Source organism: Sus scrofa, chromosome 5 (assembly GCF_054392235.1).
Source record: "Sus scrofa isolate SSC_HxYL_T2T_F1_AM1 chromosome 5, Sscrofa_HxYL_maternal_Yorkshire_Landrace_v2.0, whole genome shotgun sequence".
NCBI classification, from domain to species: Eukaryota; Metazoa; Chordata; class Mammalia; order Artiodactyla; family Suidae; genus Sus; species Sus scrofa.
In genome coordinates this window covers 9,809,781-9,832,418 of record NC_139387.1, presented here as the reverse complement: position 1 = coordinate 9,832,418, position 22,638 = coordinate 9,809,781, and the positions used below count along the sequence as shown (strand labels likewise).

General features: G+C 55.4%; 1 long non-coding RNA gene across 2 annotated transcripts in view; it reads left to right on the top strand.

Moving 5' to 3' along the window:
• LOC146403128 (uncharacterized) overlaps positions 1-22,540 on the top strand; it is a 63,510-nt gene extending 40,970 nt beyond the window's left edge. Inside the window, exons 2-3 of one of the 2 annotated variants that reach the window (XR_014803067.1) lie at positions 12,604-12,681; positions 22,409-22,540. This is a non-coding gene — a long non-coding RNA (uncharacterized LOC146403128). Of the gene's footprint in view, positions 1-6,405; positions 6,487-12,603; positions 12,743-22,408 lie in introns of those variants that run through there. The other variant, XR_014803066.1, reaches the window with a different exon arrangement.
• The last annotated feature ends 98 nt before the right edge of the window (positions 22,541-22,638 follow it).

The following is a 22,638-nucleotide window of genomic DNA, read 5'->3' as shown; positions in this document are numbered from 1 at the left end:
CTTCAGAGTCATTTTTGACTCATCCGCCCCTTTATCCCCCTGCAGCTAATCATCAGCCACGACAGTTTTTCCTTCAAAACGCTGCTCACATCCGTTGTCCCCTCCCTGGTAGTCTAGTCCCCTCTGTCTGAAGCCTGGATGCTTTTGTCCACTTTCTAACTGGCCAGTGTCCCCTCACCTCCCACCACGCCCAGCTGAGCTCCTGCCATTCCACCAGTATGCTCCTCCTGTTACCTGGCAGGACATCAGCTGCCCGTGACTGTTGGCAAGGAGCCAAACTGCTCCCTCGAGCTGAGCAGGCCTGGGGAGGTGGGGGGCTTGGTCTTGGGGTAAGAGGGGGGCCCTGAGTGGAGGAGTCACACAGTAAACTTTGACCCTTCCCGTCATCTCCCGAGCAGGCCACCTCCCCAGCCACCGCTCCTGGCGCTCACGTGCTCGTCCACGCCCACGTCCACCCCTGGTGACCCTGCTCTCTGTCTGGCCCAGTGCTAGGCATGGGGGAGGGCCTCCAGGATGGGTAAGACACGGGCTCCGCCCCCTCGGAGCTCACACACTTGCTGGGGACACCAAGATGCAAAGGCCACACATGGCACCCTTATCCTGTAGGACGTACCAGGGGCAGTGGGTGCTGCTGGTTCCCAGGAATCAGGATGCTTCCAAGAGGGGGGACTGTTGAGATGGGTCTTGGAGGACGAGGGGTTCCGTGGAGGAAGGATGCTTCAGGCGGGGCAAGCGGCCTGTCCATGGAGCTGGTGGAGGGGCGGGGAAGTACTTGGAGTGGCCGGTGCAGAGAGGGAGCGGGTGGGCCAGGGAAGAGGTGAGCAGTGGCAGGGACCGCTTATCACCATCTGTAATTCCTGACCCCTGGAGGGGGCGGACTCCCCCAGCCCGGGAGGCAATGCCTCTCTGTGAAAATTCAAAGTGACAAGCTGCGGTCCGGCCCGTTTCAGTTTACATAGTGCCATGCTTCCCTAGGTCCCTGTCTTTTTTTCTAGCCTGTGAGGTGGGACCGGGCGGGGCTTGTTGCTCCCATTTTACAGGTGAGGAAGCTGAGGCCCATGGAGGGGAAGGGGCTCTCCCAGGGGGGCCAGCGGGTCCCAGGCAGAGCCAGGCCTGGAATCTCCCCCACCCTGGATCCCAGAGTCTAAGGTGGCTGTGAGGAGAGAGAGGGAAGGGGAAGGGGCTCAGGCTCGGGTGCCCCAGGTCCTTTGGGGGAGGGGCTGGCTCTGTGGGACTAGATGGGGCGACAGGCCTGGCTGCTGGGAGCTGGGATTGAGGATCGCACCCCCCCGGGGTCTTGCCAAGGCACACCGTGCTGGGCCTGCGTGGCCTCTGCGGCTGAGCCCCCTCCCGAGGGGCGCTGGGGGCCGGGGTCTGGCCTGAGGGAACTGGAGGGACTGGGTGGCGGATTTGTGTTTCCACTTGATTTCCTCTGTTTTCCAAGAGCGGTGGCAGGATCCCCAGGGGCGGGGCGGAGGCAGGGAGGCCACCGGAAGGCGCCACGGCCCCGCCACCCACCACCCATGTGACTCCCCCGACTGACGACAGTGCCGCGTGGAAGGGCCTCGAGGCTTCCGTCCTGGCGAGGGTGTGACGTGGGCCAGGGCACCGGGCCCGTGCTGGGTGACTACCCGCGTGACCTGCACCCTCTCCAGGGCTCTTTCCACTGGGCCCAGCCTTTCGACTGCAAGTGCCCGTGACCACCACCCGACCCCACTTCCAGCACCACCCCAGTGCCAGGCACCTAGGACCCTGGTTCTTCCAGTTCTGCTCCGACCTCTCCAGCTGCCCCTCTTAGTGCCCTGGCCAGCTTCCCGTCCCCCTGCTGCTCTGCCAGGGGCCATCCGTCCCCACCTGCCCCAGCCTGGCCACACCGAGCTCATGTCCCCACTGATTGTCATTCCTGCTTTCCAGGGCTGCCCGCTCTCCAGCCACTGGTTGCAGGCCTGGCCTCTCCCCTTTCACTCACTCCTGCGTCCTGGGCCTGTTTGTAACTTCTCAGACCGGTGTGGGACCTGGCTTCAGGATCTGTTCCGCCACCTCCTGGCTCTGGGGCAGCAGTTGAATTTCAGCCGTTCTCTGGGCTTCCGTGCTGGATCGAAGGGGAAAGAGGTGCTGGGCATTGGGTGCGGTGGGGGCAGTGACATAAGCGCTCAAAGGAGCCAGGCCTCTCTCAGAGTTAGAATCCCAGCTCTGATGCCAGCTGTGCACGCCTGGACGATGACGATGTCTCTCCGAGCCTCAGTTTCCTCCTCTGTAAAATGGGTATAACTAACGATAGTTCCTTCCCATTGGGATGGAATAAACTACTCCCAGGGGAGGGAGTCTCAACCTGGCTTGGGGCTCAGGGAAGTCTTCCTAGAGGGCACCGTGCCTTATAACCCTGAACGGTAGGTCAGAATCCCCCAGGGAGACACACAGGGACAGTCCTCCCCAGGGAGGGCGGGGCTTGAGCAGAGGCTGCAGGTGGAAGCCGGGGGCTTTAAGTCCGAGGCTGGTAGGAGTGGAGGTGAGACTCGGAGCTCTGGCCTAGGAGGAGCTGGGGCTTTCAGGGATCCCACCTCGCCAGCCAGGGTGCTGCTGCCATCGTTCCTGCTCTCCCTCCTCCGCGCCTTTACTTGTGCTGGTTCTTCTGCCTACACGCCCTCGTGCGCCTCTCCAGCTCACTTCCTCCAGGCAGCCTTCCCGGGGGGCCTACCGTGGCCATCCCCCTCTCCCCCCCTACCCCCTCTTTCCTGCTGTGGTTTTTCTCTCCCCTGCAGCCCTGCCTGTGGCCCCATCCATCGTGTTAGATCATCTCATGAGTGGCGCACAGGCCTGGGGCCCAGCCGGAGCCCCAAGACCGTTCACCACCACCAATGTGCCGACTTGGACTCACCTCATCTGGTGCTCACCACCACCCCCTGGGGCCCATTTGACAAATGAAGAAGCAGAGGCTCGAGAGGCCGAGGCTCCAGCCTACAGCAAGTCGGTCGGGGCAGAGGAATCACGATGGTCTCTTACCCGCCCCCCAGCGTGAAGCCCAGGGCTGGAGTCCAGTAGGGGCACTGTTCCTTTCTGCTCAGTTAGAACCCCCCAGTCTGTCCTGCTTTGTCTCTCGAGGCCTTGTAGTCTCCCCCTCCTGCCCACTGTCCCTTCTGCTGTCTGATATGCCACTGATTCTGTCCCCACGTTCTGTGGCAACTGCCGCCCCCCCCCCCTTATAGCTCGGGGCACTTGAGCTGAGGCCCCCGCAGGTGCCTAGGGAACACGCAGAAGTGCAAGGCAGGCCCCACCCGGCTGGTACCCAGAAGCCATTATCACCTCTCAGAGCCTCTGTTTCCACCTCCCCGAGGATTAAGCTGGACCCTCCAAACCTCCACGTGCACCTGCTGTTAGAGATGAGGAAACGGAGGCTCTGGGAGGCCAGGGGCCCGCCTGAGATGGGAGGCCTGGCGCTGATCCCTGCTGATGTCATAGCCCCATGGGGCCGCAGGGGGAGGGCTGTCCTGAGAACCTTTTGTGAAGCTTTAAAAGTTACACAAAGAGGCTTCGTGGTGCCTCGGGTAAAGGATCGGGTGTTGTCGTTGCAGCAGCTGGAGTCACTGCGGTGGCGCAGGTTCAGTCCCCGGCCTGGGAATTTCCACATGGCATGGTGCGCCTTCCCCCACCTCCAAGAAAAAGAAGAGACTTTGTCCTTCGATCAGGGTGACCGAAGGCAAGGCTCGTCCTCCAGTGGGTCCCCTTTGGGTGCCTGGGACCCCACCGTCCATGAACTGTCCCCAGGGGCAGTCTTGCTCTCTTTAGGGTCCTGCCTGGCCCAAGGACTGAGGGCCCCATTCTTAGCAACTGGAAGGTGCTGAGCCTTCTACTCAGAGAATGGCTGTACCTATGACTGGAGGGGGGCAAGCTGAGGAGGAGGGGCATGAAGGATGGGAGCGCCCTGGACACCTGCAGTTCATTTCCCACATGGCGGCCAGAGAGTCTTTGCTGAAATGGAACTCAGACCACAAGGGCTCTGCCTGCTCTGGGCTCTCGGGGGGGCCCCTCGCGCCTGGGCTCCTCTAGGCTTTCCCTTGATCTGACTGCCTTTCTTGAGCTGGTGGTCCAGCCACTCTGGCCTCCCGGCTGTTCCGAGACTCCCCGGCATGATCCCTCTCAGGGCTTTTGCATGTGCCATGCCCACTGTCTGGAATATTCTCCATCCAGATCCTCTCCCCACTCAGATCTTACAGGGGCTTCCCCGCTCCCCATTGCTAGTGTCACCTTCCTGTCACTCTGTCCCTTTACCTTGCTTTGGCACCGTCAAGCGTATGACCATCGGCTTGTGTGTTTATTCGTTTACTGTCTGCTACCTGAGGGCAGGGGTTCCATTTGGTCCACGGCTGAGCCCCCAGAGACAGGTCCGTGGGGGGCATACGGCTCCGCCCAAATTTGTGGAAAGAGGAAGGAAGGACCTGTTTCTTCTGCTCGTTCATGGGGTGCCTCCCATGTGTGGCCCTGTGTTAGATGATTTTAGAACAAGAGGGGACTGCAGCCAGGCTGGCCCGAGGGGAGTACACGGGAACTGCTCAACACAGTGGCTTCTTCTGGAATCCTTTGCCTTCCTACCTGATGTGGTCTCTAGGAGCCCGAGAACCAGGGCTGGGGGGCAGAGGTGGGAAGGGGAGAAAACTGAGAGGGGCTCAAAGAGATTGCATTAAATTTTAGGAAAAAAGGCACAACCAGGCAAAGATGGAAGGGCGGATGTCCTCAGGAGGCCGTCCGCTCCCTCTTTGCAAAGGGAGGCTCTGGAGGGTGGGAGGTCCTGGACCTGCAACTAGAGCGTCAGGACTCGGGGTGGGCCCGGCCCTGGAGCTGGGGGCTGACAGGGGTCGCAGGTCTGGCCAGGCCCAGGCAGCAGAAGCCAGGCCTCCAGTCCCCCCTCCAAAGCGCCATGTTGGTGCTCTGGTCCCTCGGCCGCAGCGCAGGCCTGGGAGACAGGAAAGCGCGGGCTCAGGGCCCAAAGGCCCCCCGGAGCGGTGCCCTGGCTCCCTCCGGCCTCCCACAGTGGCCTCGGGCCCCTGCGCCCCGCGCCCATGGGGTTAAGTCTCTCCCGGCCTCTCTTTGCTCCAAGTTGTTTTCCAAGCGAGGCAGAGAATGGTTCTCTTGTTACCAACATGGCTTCTGGGCATTGGGTAATGCGCTCCTCTTCTCCCGCGCGCCACAAAGGGACCTTTTGTTCCCCTCCCTGCCCCTCGCGCTGGCTCTTCCCCGGGCCCCCCACCCACCGACTCCCTCCTGCCCGCGCCTCCCGCCCCGCGCGGCACCCCCGGGGCCGCCAGGACGGACCGAGGCCTGGCCGAGGCGCCCTCCCGGCGCCCTGCCAGCCGGCGCGGGGCCTGGGGACCCGGCGGCCATGTTGCGGGCGGCCAGGTGGCCTTGGGGAGGCCACGCGGGGCGGCGGGGGGCGCAGTGTGAGGGCCCATGGCGCCCCCCTGGTCTCCAGGGAGGGGGACCCGCCACCCCGCAGCCCCGGGCCTCCTTCCTGCGCCGAAACAAGCCGCCTTCCCCGTCCACCATGCCGTTGCATCCGCACAGCGGCCTGCGGGGGCAGAAGGGACGGCCCCATCTTCCGGAGGTGGAGACTGAGGCTCGGCGGGTGAGTGTCCCAACCAGGTGCTGCAGCTGGACCCAGCCCTGCGCCTCTTCCCCCCAAAACCTCCCGGAGGAAGAGCCCTCAGGGTGCAGCCGGATCCATGGGAGACACCGAGCTGGGTCTGGGCCTCCAGAGAAAGCCTAAAATCAAGTTTCCTGGAATTTTTTTTTTGGAAAATGAAACAGAATGTGTTTGAGATGGGAGTGTCAGGAAGCCAGTTGGGAATTGAAGTGTCCGCTCTCAGGGAAGACAGTCTCTGCCCACCTGCCCCCTCCCCCGCACCCTCCTGACAGCCCTGCAAGGCAGGCAAGGGTGGGCTGTTCCCAGGCTAGGGGTTGAATCAGGACCTGTAGCCGCCGGCCTACACCACAGCAGTGCCAGATCCGAGCATGTCTGTGACCTACACCATCGCTCATGGCAACGCCAGATCCTTAGCCCACTGAGCGAGGCCAGGGATCAAGTCTGCATCCTCATGGATGCTGATCAGATTCACTTCCACTGAGCCATGATGGGAACTCCTGACAATGCTGTTTTTTAGGGGAGGAAACTGAGGCGGAGAGAGGCCCCAGAGCCAGGACTTGGGACTCACCCAGGTGACTCCAGCCTTGGTCCCCTCTCTCCAGGGCCACTGCCCACTCACCCACTTGAGAGGCCTGGGGGCTAAGCAGATCCCAGCAAACTCAGTCGCCTAGTCTGGGATCACAGAAGTTAGAGCCTCAAGGAGGTTGTGCTCAGCCGCTCTAAACATTCACCAATTCCTCCATCTCACGCTCTCCCCTCATTTACAGTGACGTGACACAGAACGGTGACCGCTCAGGAGCACCCCCACGTGCCAGCAGTGCACACTCACCTGCAACCACAGTGCCGGGGTAGGGGTGGGGGCTTAGAGCTGTGGAGGGAAGAGGTAAAGTCAGCTGATCTGCGGAGGATGGGATGGGGGCGGGGAAGAGTGAGGGGCAGGAAAGCCCCCCCGGGCTTGCCCTCAAGGAGCCGCGGTCCAGGAAGAGACACAGCAGTAAAGAGGCAGCGTGTTGCAAGACAGGCAGCTTGGAGGCCTGGAGTTCTCTTGCAGCTCAGCATGTTAAGGATCTGGCGTTGTCACTATAGCAGTTTGGGTTGTTGCTCTGGTGTAGGTTCAATCGCTTCCATACGTCCCAGGTGTGGCAAAAAGAAAAGGAAAAAAAAGGCAGGCAGCCTGGGAGCTCATCTCCTGGCTGGGAGGTTGGAGAAGGAAGGCTTCCTGGAGGAGGTGACTGAGGATGGAGCCCCAAAAGAGGAATAAAAGCCCACCAGGCAGAAGCACACTGAGAGGGAAGGTAGGAAAGGAGCTGGCACTGGGGGTGAGGCTGGGATGAAGGTAAGTGATGAGTGTCGGTGTGGGGAGGCTGGAGCCCTGGAGCCAAGTGGAGGCAGTGAAGGTTCGAGAGCTGGGCCGAGGAGGGGAGCGATGTGGGCTGCCGAGGACAGAGAGGGAGGGCTCCTGAGACCCAGGGTGCCTTGAAAAGGCATACGGACTGGGTCCTGAGGGCAAGGGGTGGTCACTGAAGTATTTTAGAGGAGTCAGATTCACATTCTAGAAAGACCATGGGGGCCAGATCTATGCCAGTCTGGTTTACGACTGTTTGCCCAGCATCCAGCTCAGTGACGGGTACACAGTAGGGGCTCCACAAATATCTTCAATCAGGAATTCCCGTCATGGTGCGGCGGAAACGAATCCGACTAGGAACCATGAGGTTGAGGGTTCGAACCCTGGCCTCACTCTACATGAGCTGTGCTGTAGAACACAGACGTGGCTCGGATCCTGTGTTGCTGTGGCTGTGGTGTAGGCCAGCAGCAACAGCTCCAAATGGACCCCTAACCTGGGAACCTCCATATGCTGCAGGTGTGGCCCTAAAAGGATAAAAGACAAAAGACAAAAAAAAAAAAAATTCAATCAATATACAAACACCAACCATATACCTGGAGGCAGTGGTCACTGCAGCTGTGGGACCTTGGGCCTCAGTTTCCTTGTGTGTAACGAGGGCAACGACATTGGCCTCTTGGGAGTGTTGCGAAGGTTAAAGGGAGTAGCAGGTGCAAGGCTTCCCCGGGCCTCCTGCGTGGCTCAGCAGAGAGGTATCAATGACAGAGTCATGTTTACCAAGGCCTTAAGCTCTTCAGTTATTTTATTCACATGATCCTCAAAATAAGCTGATGGAGAAGGCACTGTTTTGTTGGTCACCCCTATTTTATGGCCCAGGAAGCTGAGGCTCAGAGAAGTGAGATGACTTGCCCAAGGCCTCGAGGCCGGTGCGTGGTGGACAGAACGGCGCTGGACACCAGAGCCCGGCTCGTGACCATTGATCGGGAGATGGAGACAAGTCAGGGATGCCACCAGAGGAGGGAGAGGGGAGGGAACACGGTCAGACTGATGGACCAGATGGTGGGGGTGGACATGGGGGAGGGTGCCCCTAGCTTCTAGCCTGGTGACCAAGTGGAAGGTCATTGCATTTCCTGAGTGAGGGACACAGTGGGACAGGCAGGCTTGGGGAGGAAGGACGTGCTGTCGGGGTGTCTGGGTCAGGGAGGCCAGGAGGTCTGGAGTCTAGGCTGGGGATCTGTCTGGAAAGGGCGGACTGAGCTCATGGGGTGAGTGGAGGGCATGTGGGCGGGTGCAGGAGCCCCAGCCCTGAGATGAGGTCGATAGCAGGCACTGTGCTTCCTTTACTCTGTGCCAGACACGATCCGAAGCCCTCGTTTTATTTAAATTCTCCCAACGAACCCTATGAGGCAGCACCATTACCATCCATCCCCATTTTATGGATGGGGAAATTGAGGCCAGAGAAGTTCAGGCAGGTCCAGAATAGGCGCATCTGTAGGACAGAAGGTAGACTGGTGGTTGCCCAGGGCTGGGGGGATGGGGATGATGGCTAAAGGGTTTGATTTGGGGGGCGATGGTTGCACAACTCTATAAATATCCTAAAGACATTGAATTGTGCACTTTATTGTTATTATTTCTGGCTTTGCCCTTAGCATGTGGAAGTTCCTGGCCCAGGGATCGAACCCTTGCCATAGTAGTGATCTGAGCTGCAGCAGTGACAATGTCCGGTCCTTTACCTGCTGAGCCACAGAGGATCTCCTGAACTGTGTACTTTTTAAAGAATTTTAGGGGAGTTCCTGTTGTGGCACAGTGGAAACAAATCCACCTAGTATCCATGAGGATGCGGGTTCAATCCCTGGCCTCGCTCAGTGGGTTAAGGATCTGGCATTATCATGGCTGTGGTGTAGATCACATATGCAGCTTGGATCCTGCGTTGCTCTGGCTGTGGTGTAGGCCAGCAGCCGTAGCTCTGATTCAACCCCTAGCCTGGGAACCTCCATATGCTGCAGGTTTGGCCCTAAAAAAAAGCACAGACTTTTTTTTATTATTATTTTTGACCGCCCTGAGGCATATGGAGTTCCCAGGCCAGGGTTCAGATCTAAGCCGCAGTTGTGACCTGCGCTGCAGCTGCTGCAACTCCAGATCTTTAACCCACTGTGCTGGGCCAGGGATCGAACCTGCATCCCAGTGTTCCCACCCACCAGAAACACCACTGATCCTATTGTGCCACAGCAGGAACTCCCCGAATCGCATACTTTACTTTTAAATTTTTAAAAAATTGTTCGTCTTTTTGTCCTTTTTTTTTTTTTTTTTTTTTTTAGGGCTGCACTCACGGCATATGGAGGTTCCCAGGCTAGGGGTATAATCAGAGCTGTAGCTGCTGGCCTATGCCACAGCCACAGAAACGTCAGATCCAAGCCAAGTCTTCAGCCTATACCACAGCTCACGCCAACGCCGGATCCTTAACCCACTGAGCAAGGACAGGGATTGAACCTTCAACCTCATGGTTCCTAGTCGGATTTGTTTCCGCTGCGCCACAACAGGAACTCCGCGAATTGCATACTTTAAATGTGTCGATTGTATAAAATGTGAAATACACGTTAATAAAGCTGAGAGAGGAGTTCCTTAGTGTCTCAGCAGGTTAAGAACCCGACATAGTGTCCCTGAGGATGCAGACTCGACCCTGGCCCCACTTAGTGGGTTAAGGATCCAGCGTTGCCACAAGCTGTGGTGTAGGTCACAGATGGGGCGCGGATCTGGCATTGCTGTGGCTGTGGCATAGGCTGGCAGCCGAAGCTCTGATTCAACCCCTAGCCTGGGAAGCTCCAGATGCTGCGGGTGTGGCCCTAAAAAGAAAAAAAGAAAGCTGAGAGAGAGCGAGAGCCGCCCAGCCAGCAGGGCTTGGAGAGAAGGGGCCTCGGGGGCAGGGAGGAGGGCAGAGGTACAGGGAAGCCCGGGCGGGTCGGGTGTGGGGCAGAGGCAGTTTGGGGGAGAAGCTGGGGGAGGATGTGTTTGCAGCGTCAGCTGCTCCCAACTGGCCCAGGGAGCGAGACCTTGGGGTTTGTCAGGCCAGGTCCCCCGGTGACCTGGCCCACAGTGGTGGGGGGCCCGGCCCTGCGGCGGAGGGGCCCTTCTGGGGGTGGAGGTGTTCAAGGAGCACGTCATCCTTTCGGATGCAGACATCCTTGCCCCTGGGTGGAGGTTTCTCCCCCTTGGGAAGCAGGAACCCCCCTCCCCCAACCCCAGCACTTGGAGGCTTTTGCTGCATGTGACTTGAGGGGTGGAGGTTGGGGGCGAACCCCTCAGCGGTTCTTCCTGAAGGAGCAAGACCCCCGGTCAACCGCTCACCCAGAAGCTTCGTACCGCAGCCTCTTCCACGAGAGGGTCCCCGGGCTGCTGGGAGGGCACTAAGTGAAGCCCGGGGACAGCGGTGCCACTCCCACCCGACAGAGAGGGCGGTCGCCATCGGGATGGCAGCCAGGCTTCCCAACTGAGAATGGGAGGCCAAGCTGCCCTGGTGTCCAGGTCAGGGATGCGGACACATGGAGAGGCTCCAGGGGCCCCTTGGCAGCTGTGGGCAGCAGCCTCCTCTCCAGGCCTTCCGTGGCCACCACTGCCACAGCCCTGCTGCCGGTCGTTTATTCAGTAGCTGTCCCCCCCATGCCTCCAGCCTTGGGTCTGCGATGCAGGAGGGAGACTAGCCCAGGGCCAGGCTCCCGCGAGGGGGTGGAGCACATGTAATTCTCTCGGGAGGGGTCTTGCTGGAGTCCCCCCATCCCCATCAGGCACTTCTCCCCCAGGGAACCCCTCACAGGCCCACTTAGAGCCCGCTTCTCCTTTTTGACACAGTCATGATACCTTGGTGCTCTGATTTCCTAGACCAGAGCGGCGTAAAAGATCATTAGAAACGTGCACGGAGAGAAGGAAGGTCCAAAAAGAGGGAAACAGTTGCTAAAACTCAAATATTTGTTAAAGAGTTCTGTCTTATATTAAGTGTTCTTCTCCTAAAACAAGACCCACAATTGGCCTTATTGGAAACAACCTTTGCAGCCCACTCTAACTGAGCACCTAGAGCCACTGTGTAACCAGGGCCACCTGTGGGCACTGCCACTCATCACAGGACCTGTGGGTGCTGTCCTGGCTGTTACTGCAGAATGCCTTGGTACAAGGGACAAGAATGCATTTGCAGGACACTTTGTTAAACCAACTAGGTGTGAAAGACAGGCCTGGGGGTCCCCGCTGTGGCACGGCGGAAAGGAATCCAACAAGTATCCATGAGGATTCGGGTTCAATCCCTGGCCTTGCTCAGTGGGTCAGGGAGCTGGTATGGCTGTGAGCTGTGGTGTAGGTTGCAGGAGTAGCTTGGATCCTGTATTGCTGTGGTTGTGGTGTAGGCCAGCAGCTGCAGCTCGGATTCAACCCCTAGCCTGGGACCTTCCATATGCTGCCGGTGTGGCCCCAAACAGCCAGGAGAAAAAAAAAAAAAAAAAAAAAAAAAAAAAAAAAGAAAGAAAGACAGATCCAAAGACGTCTATTGCAACTTTCAGAATAGTGAATAGTGAGAACCTGGCCACTGCCTCGGTGCTCAGTGGTGGGGGATGGTGGAACTAATCACGGCACCTTCCTATGACAGAATATGCTGCAGACACTAGAAATGATATTATGAAAAACTTTATGACATTGGAAATGTTATTGGCATAATCTTAAACAAAAATCACGATATAAAATATGTGCACATGTATTACTCCAAAAAAAGGGAAAAGGAAAAATTAAATGCTGTGAGCTTGATTTAATTTAAAAACATATAAGGAAAACACTGGAAAACACACACACACACAACAACATTAATCTTATTTATTTCTAGGTGGTGGCGGGATTTTGAGTGATTTTTAAATTTTAGTGCTTTGTCTTTTAGTGTATTTCCAAATATTTACAATAAACACGTTCAAGTTTTAGAATTATCTGTTGTGGTACAAATGAACCTGTCTACGGAGCAGAAACAGGCTCACAAACATCGAGAATAGACTTGTGGTTGCCGGGGGTGGGGGGGTGGGGAGGGAGGGAGTGAGGTGGACTGGGAGTTTGGGCTTAGTAGATGCAAACTATTACATTTAGAATGGGTAAGCTGTATACCCAGGGAGGTCCTGCTGTATACACAGGGAACTATATCCAATCTCTAGGGATAGAACATGATGGAAGATAATATCAGAAAAAGAATGTGTCTATATGTATGACCTGGTCGCCTTGCTGTAGAGCGGAAATTGACAAAACATTGTAGATGTTAATTTAAAAATTTTCTTAAAATTATTTGAAATAAAGGCAAGGAATGTATCCTGTGCTTAAAAAAAGTCTCATTTCTCTAGAACATCTTCTTATGTGGACATGTAAGATCTTGGAGTGTATTTAATACTCTGATTTTCAGCTTGAGGTAAGGAGCTGGAATCAGTTAGGAATGCAAGTAACAGCAAATCCCACCAACATAGAGGGGGTTGCTTTTTGCCTGTAACAGGGAGTCTCCGTTAGGCCAGTCAGGGCTGCTGTGGATGAAGAAGACCTCCTGGGATCCACCCTGAAACCATCTCTTTTAAGTGTCTGTCCCCCACGCCATTTTTTTTTTTTTTTTCAGTATTCTGGGACTGAGAAGCGCATGCACTGCCCCGCCCCAGCCTGGTGATGATGGGTTGTTGGAGAACCGCATATGGAGGTGTGTCCACTAAGGGCAGGGACCAGGCAGCCAGGGCAAGGTGCGCTTGTGGGAGGCTGTTCCTGAGGAAGTGACCTGCCCAAGGTCACATTGCTATTCAGTGAGCTGATTGCCTAAAGGATGGATGGTGGCATGGAGGTGGGATTAGAACCTGGCTCTTAACTCTTCCCCAAACTGCCAAGTCTCATCATCTGACATGGCACGTGAAGCCCTGGAGAACCTGGCCCTGCCAGTTGGCACTGAACTGCTGTGGCTCACAAGTACCACACCAGTTTTACTCTGTACCTTTGCTTATGCTGTTCCTTCTGCCCAGAATGCCTATCCCTCCTTGGCCTAACTTCTACTCACCTATTTTATTTTTATTTTTTCCTTTTTAGGGCCACACCCGTAGTATATGGAGGTTCCCAGGCTAGGGGCCGAATTAGAGCTGCAGCTGCTGGCCTATGCCACAGCCACAGAAATACTGGATCTGAGACATGTCTGTGACCTACACCACAGCTCACGGTAATGCCAGATCCCTGACCCAGGCGAGGCCGGGGATTGAACCCACATCCTCATGGATACCAGTCAGATTCATTTCTGCTGCACTGCAACAGGAACTGCTTCTCGCCTTTTTATTTTTATTTGTCTTTTTTTGCCTTTTCTAGGGCCACACTTGCAGCATATGGAGTTTCTCAAGCTAGGGGTCTAATCAGAGCTGTAGCCACCGGCCTATGCCAGAGCCACAGCAATGTGGGATGCAAGCCGTGTCTTCGACCTACACCACAGCTCACGGCAACTCAGATCATTAACCCACTGAGCGAGGCCAGGGATCGAACCCGCAACTTCATGGTTCCTAGTCGGATTCGTTAACCAGTGAGCCACGATGGGAACGCCTCACATTTTTAAAATCAGCCCAGCATCATTTCCTCCTGGAAACCTTCCTGACTCCTGGCTCGGCTAGCGGTCCCTCTTCTGACAGCATAGTCCTCTCTGCTTGCTGAACTCACCACACTGAGTGAGGTTTTCTGCTCACGTGCTGACTCCCTGTCCCCCGATCCTCGGAGCCCCTTGAGGGAGGACAGTGTCTGATTCATCTCAGCATTGGCCACTGGCCCCAGTCTGGGCACACTGGAGCAGGAAGTCATGGGCCTGACTGGCTGTTCCCCTATTCCTGCAGGACAAGTTACAGTCCCCTTTCCCTGTCCCAAATGTGGCAGAGTTGGGCTTCACCACATTCCTTCTGAGACCCAGTGGTCCTCAAGACAGGCCAGGGCTGGCGTGCGACGGTCTGTGTTGGGTGCCCCTGAGATCCTCTTGTCCCTGATGGGACAAGGGGCCCTCGGTCAGGACACCCACTGCGGCCACCTGCAGCTCCTGGTGGTAGGGGCGGGGTGGGGGTGGAGGGTTGCCTTCTGGGCCTCAGAGGACCAGACCCCAACAAAGAAGCTGGCTCAGCGTCTCCCCGGGGGAGGGTGGCCCCCAGTGGTTATCAAAGGCCAGCGGGCCCCTGCTGCAGAGGATGACTGAGTGGGGGTGGGGGTGGGGGTTGTCCCTGGGGCTGCTAAGGCTGGGCCACTGCCACTGACAAGCCGGCCATCCGTCAGCCCTGAGCACAATGCGGCCATTAACCCCTGCCCCCTGCCCCTTTTAGCTGCTTCCTCTGGAGGGTTCCCCTCCCGCCGGAGAGGGGAGGGGAGACCTCGGCTAAGCTTCCCTCTTCAGTGAGGGGCCCAGGAGGGACAGTCCTTTGGCTAGACTAGGGAGTCACAGCTCCGGGTCCCTCCCAAGGCGTGAGAAGGCGTGAGGTCCCAGCGTTCTCCAGCTCCATCTTCTGAGGCTGCCTTGAGGATCAGATGGTGCCTCAGGTCTCTGCCACTCGCAGGAGCATCCCTCGAGCCAAAGCAACGAGTATGGGGAGGGTCAGAGTGGGACCCTGAGAGAGAGAGAGACAGGGATGGGACAGAGAGATTCTGAGAAAGGCACTTAAGACTCAGGAATATCTCCTCTCCTTATGCAGAATATTCAAAGAGACATTACAGCCCAGTCCCACTTGTGAAATTCAATGCAAGAACCCTAAATAAGGTAGCAGACAAAAACACCTAGCAATGAATAAAAAGGATATATATATATTTCAGGAGGGACCTGGATTTATCCTAGAAAAGAGAGGCTCGTTTCACATTCGAAAATCTGTGATGCCATTTATCATGTTAATAAATTAAGGGAGGAAAGTCATATGATCATCTTAGCACCTACAATACATCTCAACATCTACTTCTGATTGAAATGGTTTAGCAAACTTGGAGTTCCCGTCGTGGTGCAGTGGTTAATGAATCAGACTAGGAACCATGAGGTTGAGGGTTCGGTCCCTGGCCTTGCTCAGTGGGTTGATGATCCGGTGTTGCCGTGAGCTGTGGTGTAGGTTGCAGACGCGGCTCAGATCTGATGTTGCTGTGGCTGTGGTGTAGGCCGGTGGCTACGGCTCCAATTAGACCCTTAGCCTGGGAATCTCCATATGCCGTGGGAGGGGCCCTAGAAAAGTCAAAAAGACAAAAAAAAAAAAAAAGAAATGTTTTAGCAAACTTGGAATACAAAGAAACTCCCTTAAAAACTGATAAAGATAGGAGTTCCCGTCGTGGCCCAGTGGTTAACGAATCCGACTAGAAACCATGAGGTTGCGGGTTCAGTCCCTGCCCTTGCTCAGTGGGTTGACGATCCGGCGTTGCCGTGAGCTGTGGGGTAGGTTGCAGACACGGCTCGGGTCCCAAGTTGCTGTGGCTCTGGCGTAGGCTGGCAGCTACAGCTCCAATTTGACCCCTAGCCTGGGAACCTCCATATGTCATGGGAGCGGCCCAAAAATAGCAAAAAGACAAAAAAAAAAAAAAAAAAAAAAAAAAAAAACTGATAAAGATTATCTATGAGGAGTCCGGTTGTGGCACAGAGGAAATGAACCCCACTAGATTCCAAGAGGAGTCAGGTTCGATCCCTGGCCTCACTCAGTGGGTTAAGGATCCAGTGCTGCTGTGAGCTGCGGTGTAGGTCGCAGATGCAGCTCGGATCTGGCGTTGCTGTGGCTGTGATGTAGGCCAGCAACTACAGCTCTGATCAGACCTCTAGCCTGGGAACTTCTATATGCTGTGGGCGCGGCCCTAAAAAGACGAAAAAGAAAAGAAGGGAAAAATAACCTAATTTTAAAAATAAAACAAAACAAAAAACAACCAAGAAAAGTTGGAAACCACGGAAACGCCTTTCAGAGAGTGAATGGTTAAACCAGCTGGTACCTCCAGGCCACAGACTACTACCGGGGGATAAAAAGGTATTAACTATTGGTCCATGTGATTGGCCGGATGGAGCTCCAGGGAATTATGCTGGGTGAAAAGAGCCTATTGGAAAGGTTGCCTTAATGTGACATTCTCACAATGACAACACTGTAGAGATGGGCACAGGTTAAGCGGCTGCAGGAGTTGGGGAGGGGAGGGGGCACATGGGTGCTGCTTTAAATGGGAAGCACTGGCCCGGGCCGGGGCAGGGGTGGGCCTCTTGTGGGACAGCTTTGCCCCCTGATTGTGATGGTGATTATAGGGGTCCACACAGGTGATGCAATTGCATGGACCCCCCCCCCCGCCTTCCAACACACACACACACCCGTGTACACATGTAAAACTAGTGAAATCGGAACAAGGTCTGCGGATTGTCGATTTCCCGGTGTTGGTAAAGTGCTACGGTTATGTAAGATGTCACTGCTGGGGAAAACTGTTCTATTTTTGCAACTTCCTGTCAATCTAAAATTATTTGAAAACAAAAGTAAGACGGGAACCATCACTGGAAGACATTCACGAGGACCCCAAAGACTGGCTTGAACGCAGTGAATGCTGGGGCTGGGCAGACGGGACCATGGCTGAAGATGCAGCGGCCACGAGGGGTCGTCCGTAAAGCTTGGTGCTGGGTTAAAAAAAGGACTTCGTTATCCTCTTTTCTCTAATCTCGTACATTTGAAATTTTAATCAAAAGAAAAAGACTGAAATGAATGCAGAGACACAGCCATTAACTTGCACCAGGAGATTCAGTATCATAAAAATGTCAGCTCTTCCCAAACGAACGTCTGGATTCAATTCAGTCCTGATCAAACCCCCACAGGGCTTTGGTGGAGCTTGTCAAGCTGATTCTTTTTTTTTTCTTTCAATTTTTATTTTAAAAAGCTGATTCTGAAAGCCGTCAGAAAGGGCAAAGAACTAAGAATAGCTGAGATCCTCCTGAAGACTAAGGTAGGGGCTTCTGTCAACCAGCAAGCTTTATTCCAAAGTCTAGCCATTTGGCCAGCATGGTATTTATTGGTGCAAGATGAACAGCTAGGCTGATGGATAGAACAGAGAGCCTGACACAGACCTGACGCGTAGGATATTGTGGACAGGGGGCGGGTGGGTGCAGGTCAGAGGGGACAGGAGGGAGAAGACAGAGTCACAGCTGTGTCACATGCCATCCCCACAGCTTCCCATGGGGCTGGCTTAGCTCTGAGCATCCCCAGATGCACCTCACACTTGGAGCTCAAAGATCCAGTGAGGCCCCAGGTCTCCAGGCTCCAGTCCCAGGCTCTTTTCCAAAGTGGGGTCCTGCCGGGCCTCTGCACCCCGTGGCCGAACCATGGGTTCCTGTGCCTGGCCTGCTGATTCCCAGGCTCTGGGGGGTGTCCCAGGGTCAGCGTGGGTGTTAACGTCCCACCAATTTTCCATCAAGACTCAAGGTCTGAGAATCCGTGACCTGGAGAAGAGAAAAAGAGAATGACAGCGAGAAAGAGAAGGGGAGAGAAAGAGCGAGTGAGCAGAAGTCAGTCCCCCGCAGCCAGCAGCCAGTGTGGCCGTGCTGCCAGGGGTGGGAACAATCAGGCACTGTCCGCCTGCCTCCACCCCCCCCAGGCTCCCACCGGCTTTCATCACTGACCTAACCCGGGGGGCAGAGCACTAGGCGGGGGAGTGGGGGAAGGTCAGGGGTCAGCCCATTACATGCCAAGCAGAGCCAGGAATAGAGCTGCTTTGCGGGTGGCTGGGGGAGTCTGAGAAAGGCCACATCCCACCTCTGGCCAGAGGCGGCTGCCTAGAGGAGGCAGTTGAGACAAGAGGAGAGTGCTGCCCATGTAACGGGGGCTGTGGCTCCATCAAAGCTAGGAAGGGGCTTCTGGAAGGATGCAAATGCCTTGGAGCCATGCTAACACTCCCCCTCTCTCCTCCGCCACACTGCTGCCCTAGTGGGAGAGGCTTCCCTGTGCCCAAGGGGATCTGGCTCCCACCAGACCAGGGCTCCCTTCTGCTTCCCCAGCCTGGCAGCCCCTGCTCCCCATTTCCCCACCTCGCTTAGGACTCGGGGGAGGGGGAGGCAACGCCCCCCACCTCTCTGGCTCCCTCACTCTCTTCTAGTCTCCTGAGCTTTCCAGCGCCAGGATGGTCGACTCTGGCCTCCTGCTTCTGAAATCAGAGGCCTCCACTGACTCTGACCACTGCCTGGTCTCTGGGCTTCTGCTCTCAGAGTCAGTTATTCATTCCCTCATCAGGTTATGTGTTGAAGGTACCATGTGCCAGGCGATGTGCTAGGTATTGGTGATAGAGATTCCACCTGAACAGGCCAGGTTTCTGCTCTCAGGGAACTTGCAGTTTACAGAGACAAGCAAACAAATGTGTAACCGAAACTGTGCCGCGTGTCAGGCTGGAGATGAGCAAATGTCCTGAAATCGACCATCCAAGCACTGTGCTTTAGCTGGCAATCACGGAGGGCTTCCTGGAGAAGGTAACAGGGCAGAAGAGATGTGGATGACGTAAGGGAGTGGGCATACCTGGGGGAAGAATGTTCCAGACAGAGGGAACTACAAGAGCGAAGGCCCTGAGATGGAAAACTTCCAGCCCATTCCAGGAACAGCAAGCCGCCAGAGGCCCTGGAACAGGATGTGAACAGGAGGAAGGGTGGGCCCTGGGCTGGAGGAGCAGCCAGTCCCAGATCTCTGGGTCAGAGAGGAGTTATTCTGCATGTGACAGGAGATGTCGGGTGGCTTTGGGCAGAGAGTGTCACGGTCTGACTTAAATTAAATCCCAGCACTCAGGGGAGTTCCCATTGTGGCGCAGTGGTAACAAGACCAATTGGTATCCATGAGGATTCGGGTTCGATTGCTGGCTCTGCTCAGCTCACGGTGTTGCCGTGGGCTGTGGAACTTCCATATGTAGCTGGTACGATCCTAAAAAGCAAATAAAATTGTAAAAATAAAACCAACACTCAGGCTCTTTTAATACCGATTTTTTCCATGGAGTCTAAGGCTCAGAGAGGTCAAGGTACGTTTCCAGAGTCACACAACTGCCATGAAACCAATGCTCTGTCCAGCTCACCCCCCCAGCTCCCACCTGCCATATCCCTTCCCACTGGGCTCCCCCCGCCTTTTTTTTAGTGCCACACCCTCGGCCTATGGAAGTTTCCAGGCTAGGGGTTGAATCAGAGCTGCAGCTGCCAGCCTATGCCTCAGCCACAGGCACGCGGGATCCAAGCCTTGTCTGTGACCTACACCACAGCTCACTGCAAGTCCAGATCCTTAACCCACTGAGCAAGGCCAGGGATCGAACTCGAGGCCTCATAGATACTAGTCGGGTTCATTACCACTGAGCCATGACAGGAAATCCTGGGCTCCCCTTCTGCTGTGGGGCCTTGCTCAGCGCTCCGAGATGGGAGATATTACCTGGGTGGATGGCTGCCCTTCCCTCTCGTGTGAGCTCTGGCAGGGCAGGACCTTGCTTTTCTTGTTCCCTGACCAGAGAGGCCCAATACCTGTTAGCTGCTAGTATTACTGCTCCTATCTGTTCGCTTTTAGAACCTATGCTTTTAGTCTCCATGCTGCTGACGAATCGAACTGAATTCCACCCACCCACCCCTGGTTCCCTGACTTTCATAGGGGCCTGTGATGCTAGTGGTGAGTCAGTGAGGAGTCAGGCCTTATGCCGGGGCCATGACAGCACTGAGGGATGGGCAGGTCAGGCTCAGCTCTCCATGTACGTAAGCAGCCTCACCCATCACCCACAGACCACAAAGACTTGTGGTTGCTCTAGCCAGCCATGACCTGGGGAGGGGCAGTGACTGATGGGAAGAGAAAGATTGGGGGAGCTCTGGTGCCCCAGTAGGTTTTTCTCCCAATGGCCACTGGATGGCAGCACTTCCCCAGAAATATGGCGTTGTAGGGGGCAAGCTTCTCCTGATGGAATCAGGCTCAGAACCTGAGGGTTGGAATCTTGAAGGAGACCTAGGCCCAGAAAGGGGTTGGGACTTGGCCTGGGCTCACACAGCCTTCAGTGGCCAGGCTGAGCCAGAGGTCATCTGCCTGCCTGGATGGACTCTGGAGCAGTAGGAGATGGGGGTGGGGGATGCAATTCTCCCTGTGGACTGGTTAGGACTTGGTGGTGGCCTTTCACCGCCCTCACTGTCTGTCTCCTGCCACACTGTGATTCTCTGTGGAGAGGGGACTATGCCTTGTATGCACCATCGCCTACACCAGCTATATCCCCTGCCTGGGTCACCATGCCCCTCTTCTAGGCCGGAGACCCACCAGCACCTCCTTCAGGACCCAGCTGAGATGTTGCTTCCTCCAGGAAGCCTTCCCTGGCCTTTGGTCTGGGCAGAAGCCCCTCCTCGGGGCTCACAAAACATGCTGGTTTCCTCCTGGATGGTGAGGCCCCCGGGGCAGGGATGGTTGGTGTAGCCGAACAGGCCCACCCTGAGGATGCTCAGATACTGTACCTTCCGAGCCTGCGACGCAGTGGTCCTCAAACTGCAGGAGGCCCTGAAGTCACCCACAGAGCTTCGGGGAAATGCAGCCTCCAAGATCTCCCCTTCCCGGACTCTGACCGATAGGTCTGAGACAGAGCCAGGAGCCTGCGTGCGAGGTACTTCCCAGGCGAGTCGGATGCAGGGGCCGAAGCAGCCTAAGGCCTTTGAAGTGTGCCACTGGCCCTGCCCTCTGAATTGGCCAAATGGTTATAGTGAGAAGTGACAACAGAAACCTCTGATGTCTCTGCCAAGTGAATCACTCTCAAGCCACTTTCACCCTCGTTTCTCTCTTTTATCTTCATCGTTACAGCTTCTATCTTGGGAGGGATCACCATGCCTGGTCCACAGCCACCAACCTCGGAGGCAAAGGCTGATGTGCCCAAGAACCCCCCCAGCTCTGAAACAGCAGAGCTTGGGTTTGAGCTGGGGCCATCCTGTGTTTAACAGTCTGTGTTAAAGCCTCTAGGTTTGGAGATCACTGTTTGTTGAAAAAGCAAATTTCAAATTCAGGACCTAAACGCGTCTGGTGATTCCAGCCTAGTGGAGGAAAGCTGGGCCACGGCCACTGTTCAGGTCCCCACCCTCAGCAGCTCTTTCCGTCTCTTCCCATCCTAGTTCCCTCCTCCGGGGCCCAGAACATCTCATCCTGTACAAAAACCACAGCTATTATTATGGCACTTCAGCCACAGCCAGGTCCTGTGCCAGGCTCTGTGGCAGATATAGAAAAGGACAAGACCTGCCCCCAGGGGCTTCCAGTCCAGCTGGAAAGACAAGTGCTTAGTGGTGGTAGAACGATGCACTCGAACTTTCGTTCCCTTCAAATGAATTCATGGTCCCAACCCAACCCCCTGAATTGTCTGGAACAGGTTGCCATGCTGTGTGGGCTGACCCAGGAGAACCGTCCACTGACAAACATAAAGTGAGTCACAGTATTTTATCACTAACACACATCTGGCACCTGGATTTTCTTTTTCTTGTTGGTCACAGTGATGCCTGTTGATGGATTCCTTGCATCTTATGGTAGGGGTTATAGAGTCAGTACAGAAAGGGAACCCAGGAAGAGGAGAAACAGGAAGAAGCTGTTTATGGTTTGTGGAGACATAAGCCCTAAGCCCCAATTAATTTTATGTATTTATTTAGGGCCGTGCCCAAGGCATGTGGAAATTCCTTGGCTAGGGATTGAACCTGCATCATAGCAGCAAGCCTGGTTGCTGCAGTGAGAATGTCGGATCCTTAACCCATTGCACCATGAGAGAACTTCCCTGAGCCCCAATTTTAGAGCAGGGAAACTTTCCCAGACAAAAAAAGTGATCCACTAGCTCAGGGAAGCCATGAAGGAGTTTCACAAGACAATACATAAATAATTGCCAGATGTCATGATCCAAATAACAACTGTTTCAGGAACTCAGAAAAAGAGGCAAGATCTGGGAACCAGGATGGTCTGGTAGGGCTGCATGTGAGAGGTGGATCCAAGCTGGGCCTGGAAGATGAGGACGACAAGGAAGAGGAGTCTGGGCATCTCACCCTCACCTGGGAAGAGGGACTGAAGTGGGTTGGGGGGTCAGGGGGCTTGAGTGACATCTGCGTCATGCAAATGGTTTGTTTACACCTGTTGTTCCTTTTTATCTTGACCTTCACAAGTATCTTTGGGAGAATCGCTGTGCACAGGCTACGTTTACCTGATGCTCAGAGTCAGGTAGTGACTTGCCCAAGATCCCCCAGCTACGCAATGGCAGAGTCTGGGCTTGAGTTGGGGCTACTGTGAGGTGAAAAAACTATAGTCCCTGTTAAATTATCTGGGTTTGGAGACCACTGATTTTTAAAATTGAAAATCTGGCCTGCAAACAGCCCTAGTTCTGTGCTGACCCCCTGGGAGACAAGCGGAAGTGCCTCTCTGAATCTCAGTTCCCTCACCTGCACAATGGGACTGACAGTACTTGTTCTTCTCTCACAGGGCCAAGGTGAACTCTGAAATCCTGTGAAAGTGATCTGAACCACAGAGAAGTGGGTACATGAGAAAGTCATTGCTGTGCATGCTATGTGGCATTCTGCACAGCTGCTGAGACTCAGATGAGCTCTCCAAGGAGGGGGTGGGATGGGATTCCCATCAGGCCATCGGATATGCGGATAAGCATCCTTCTGCATCTCTTCTTCCTCCGCCGCTCCTGGGAGGAAGCTGGACAG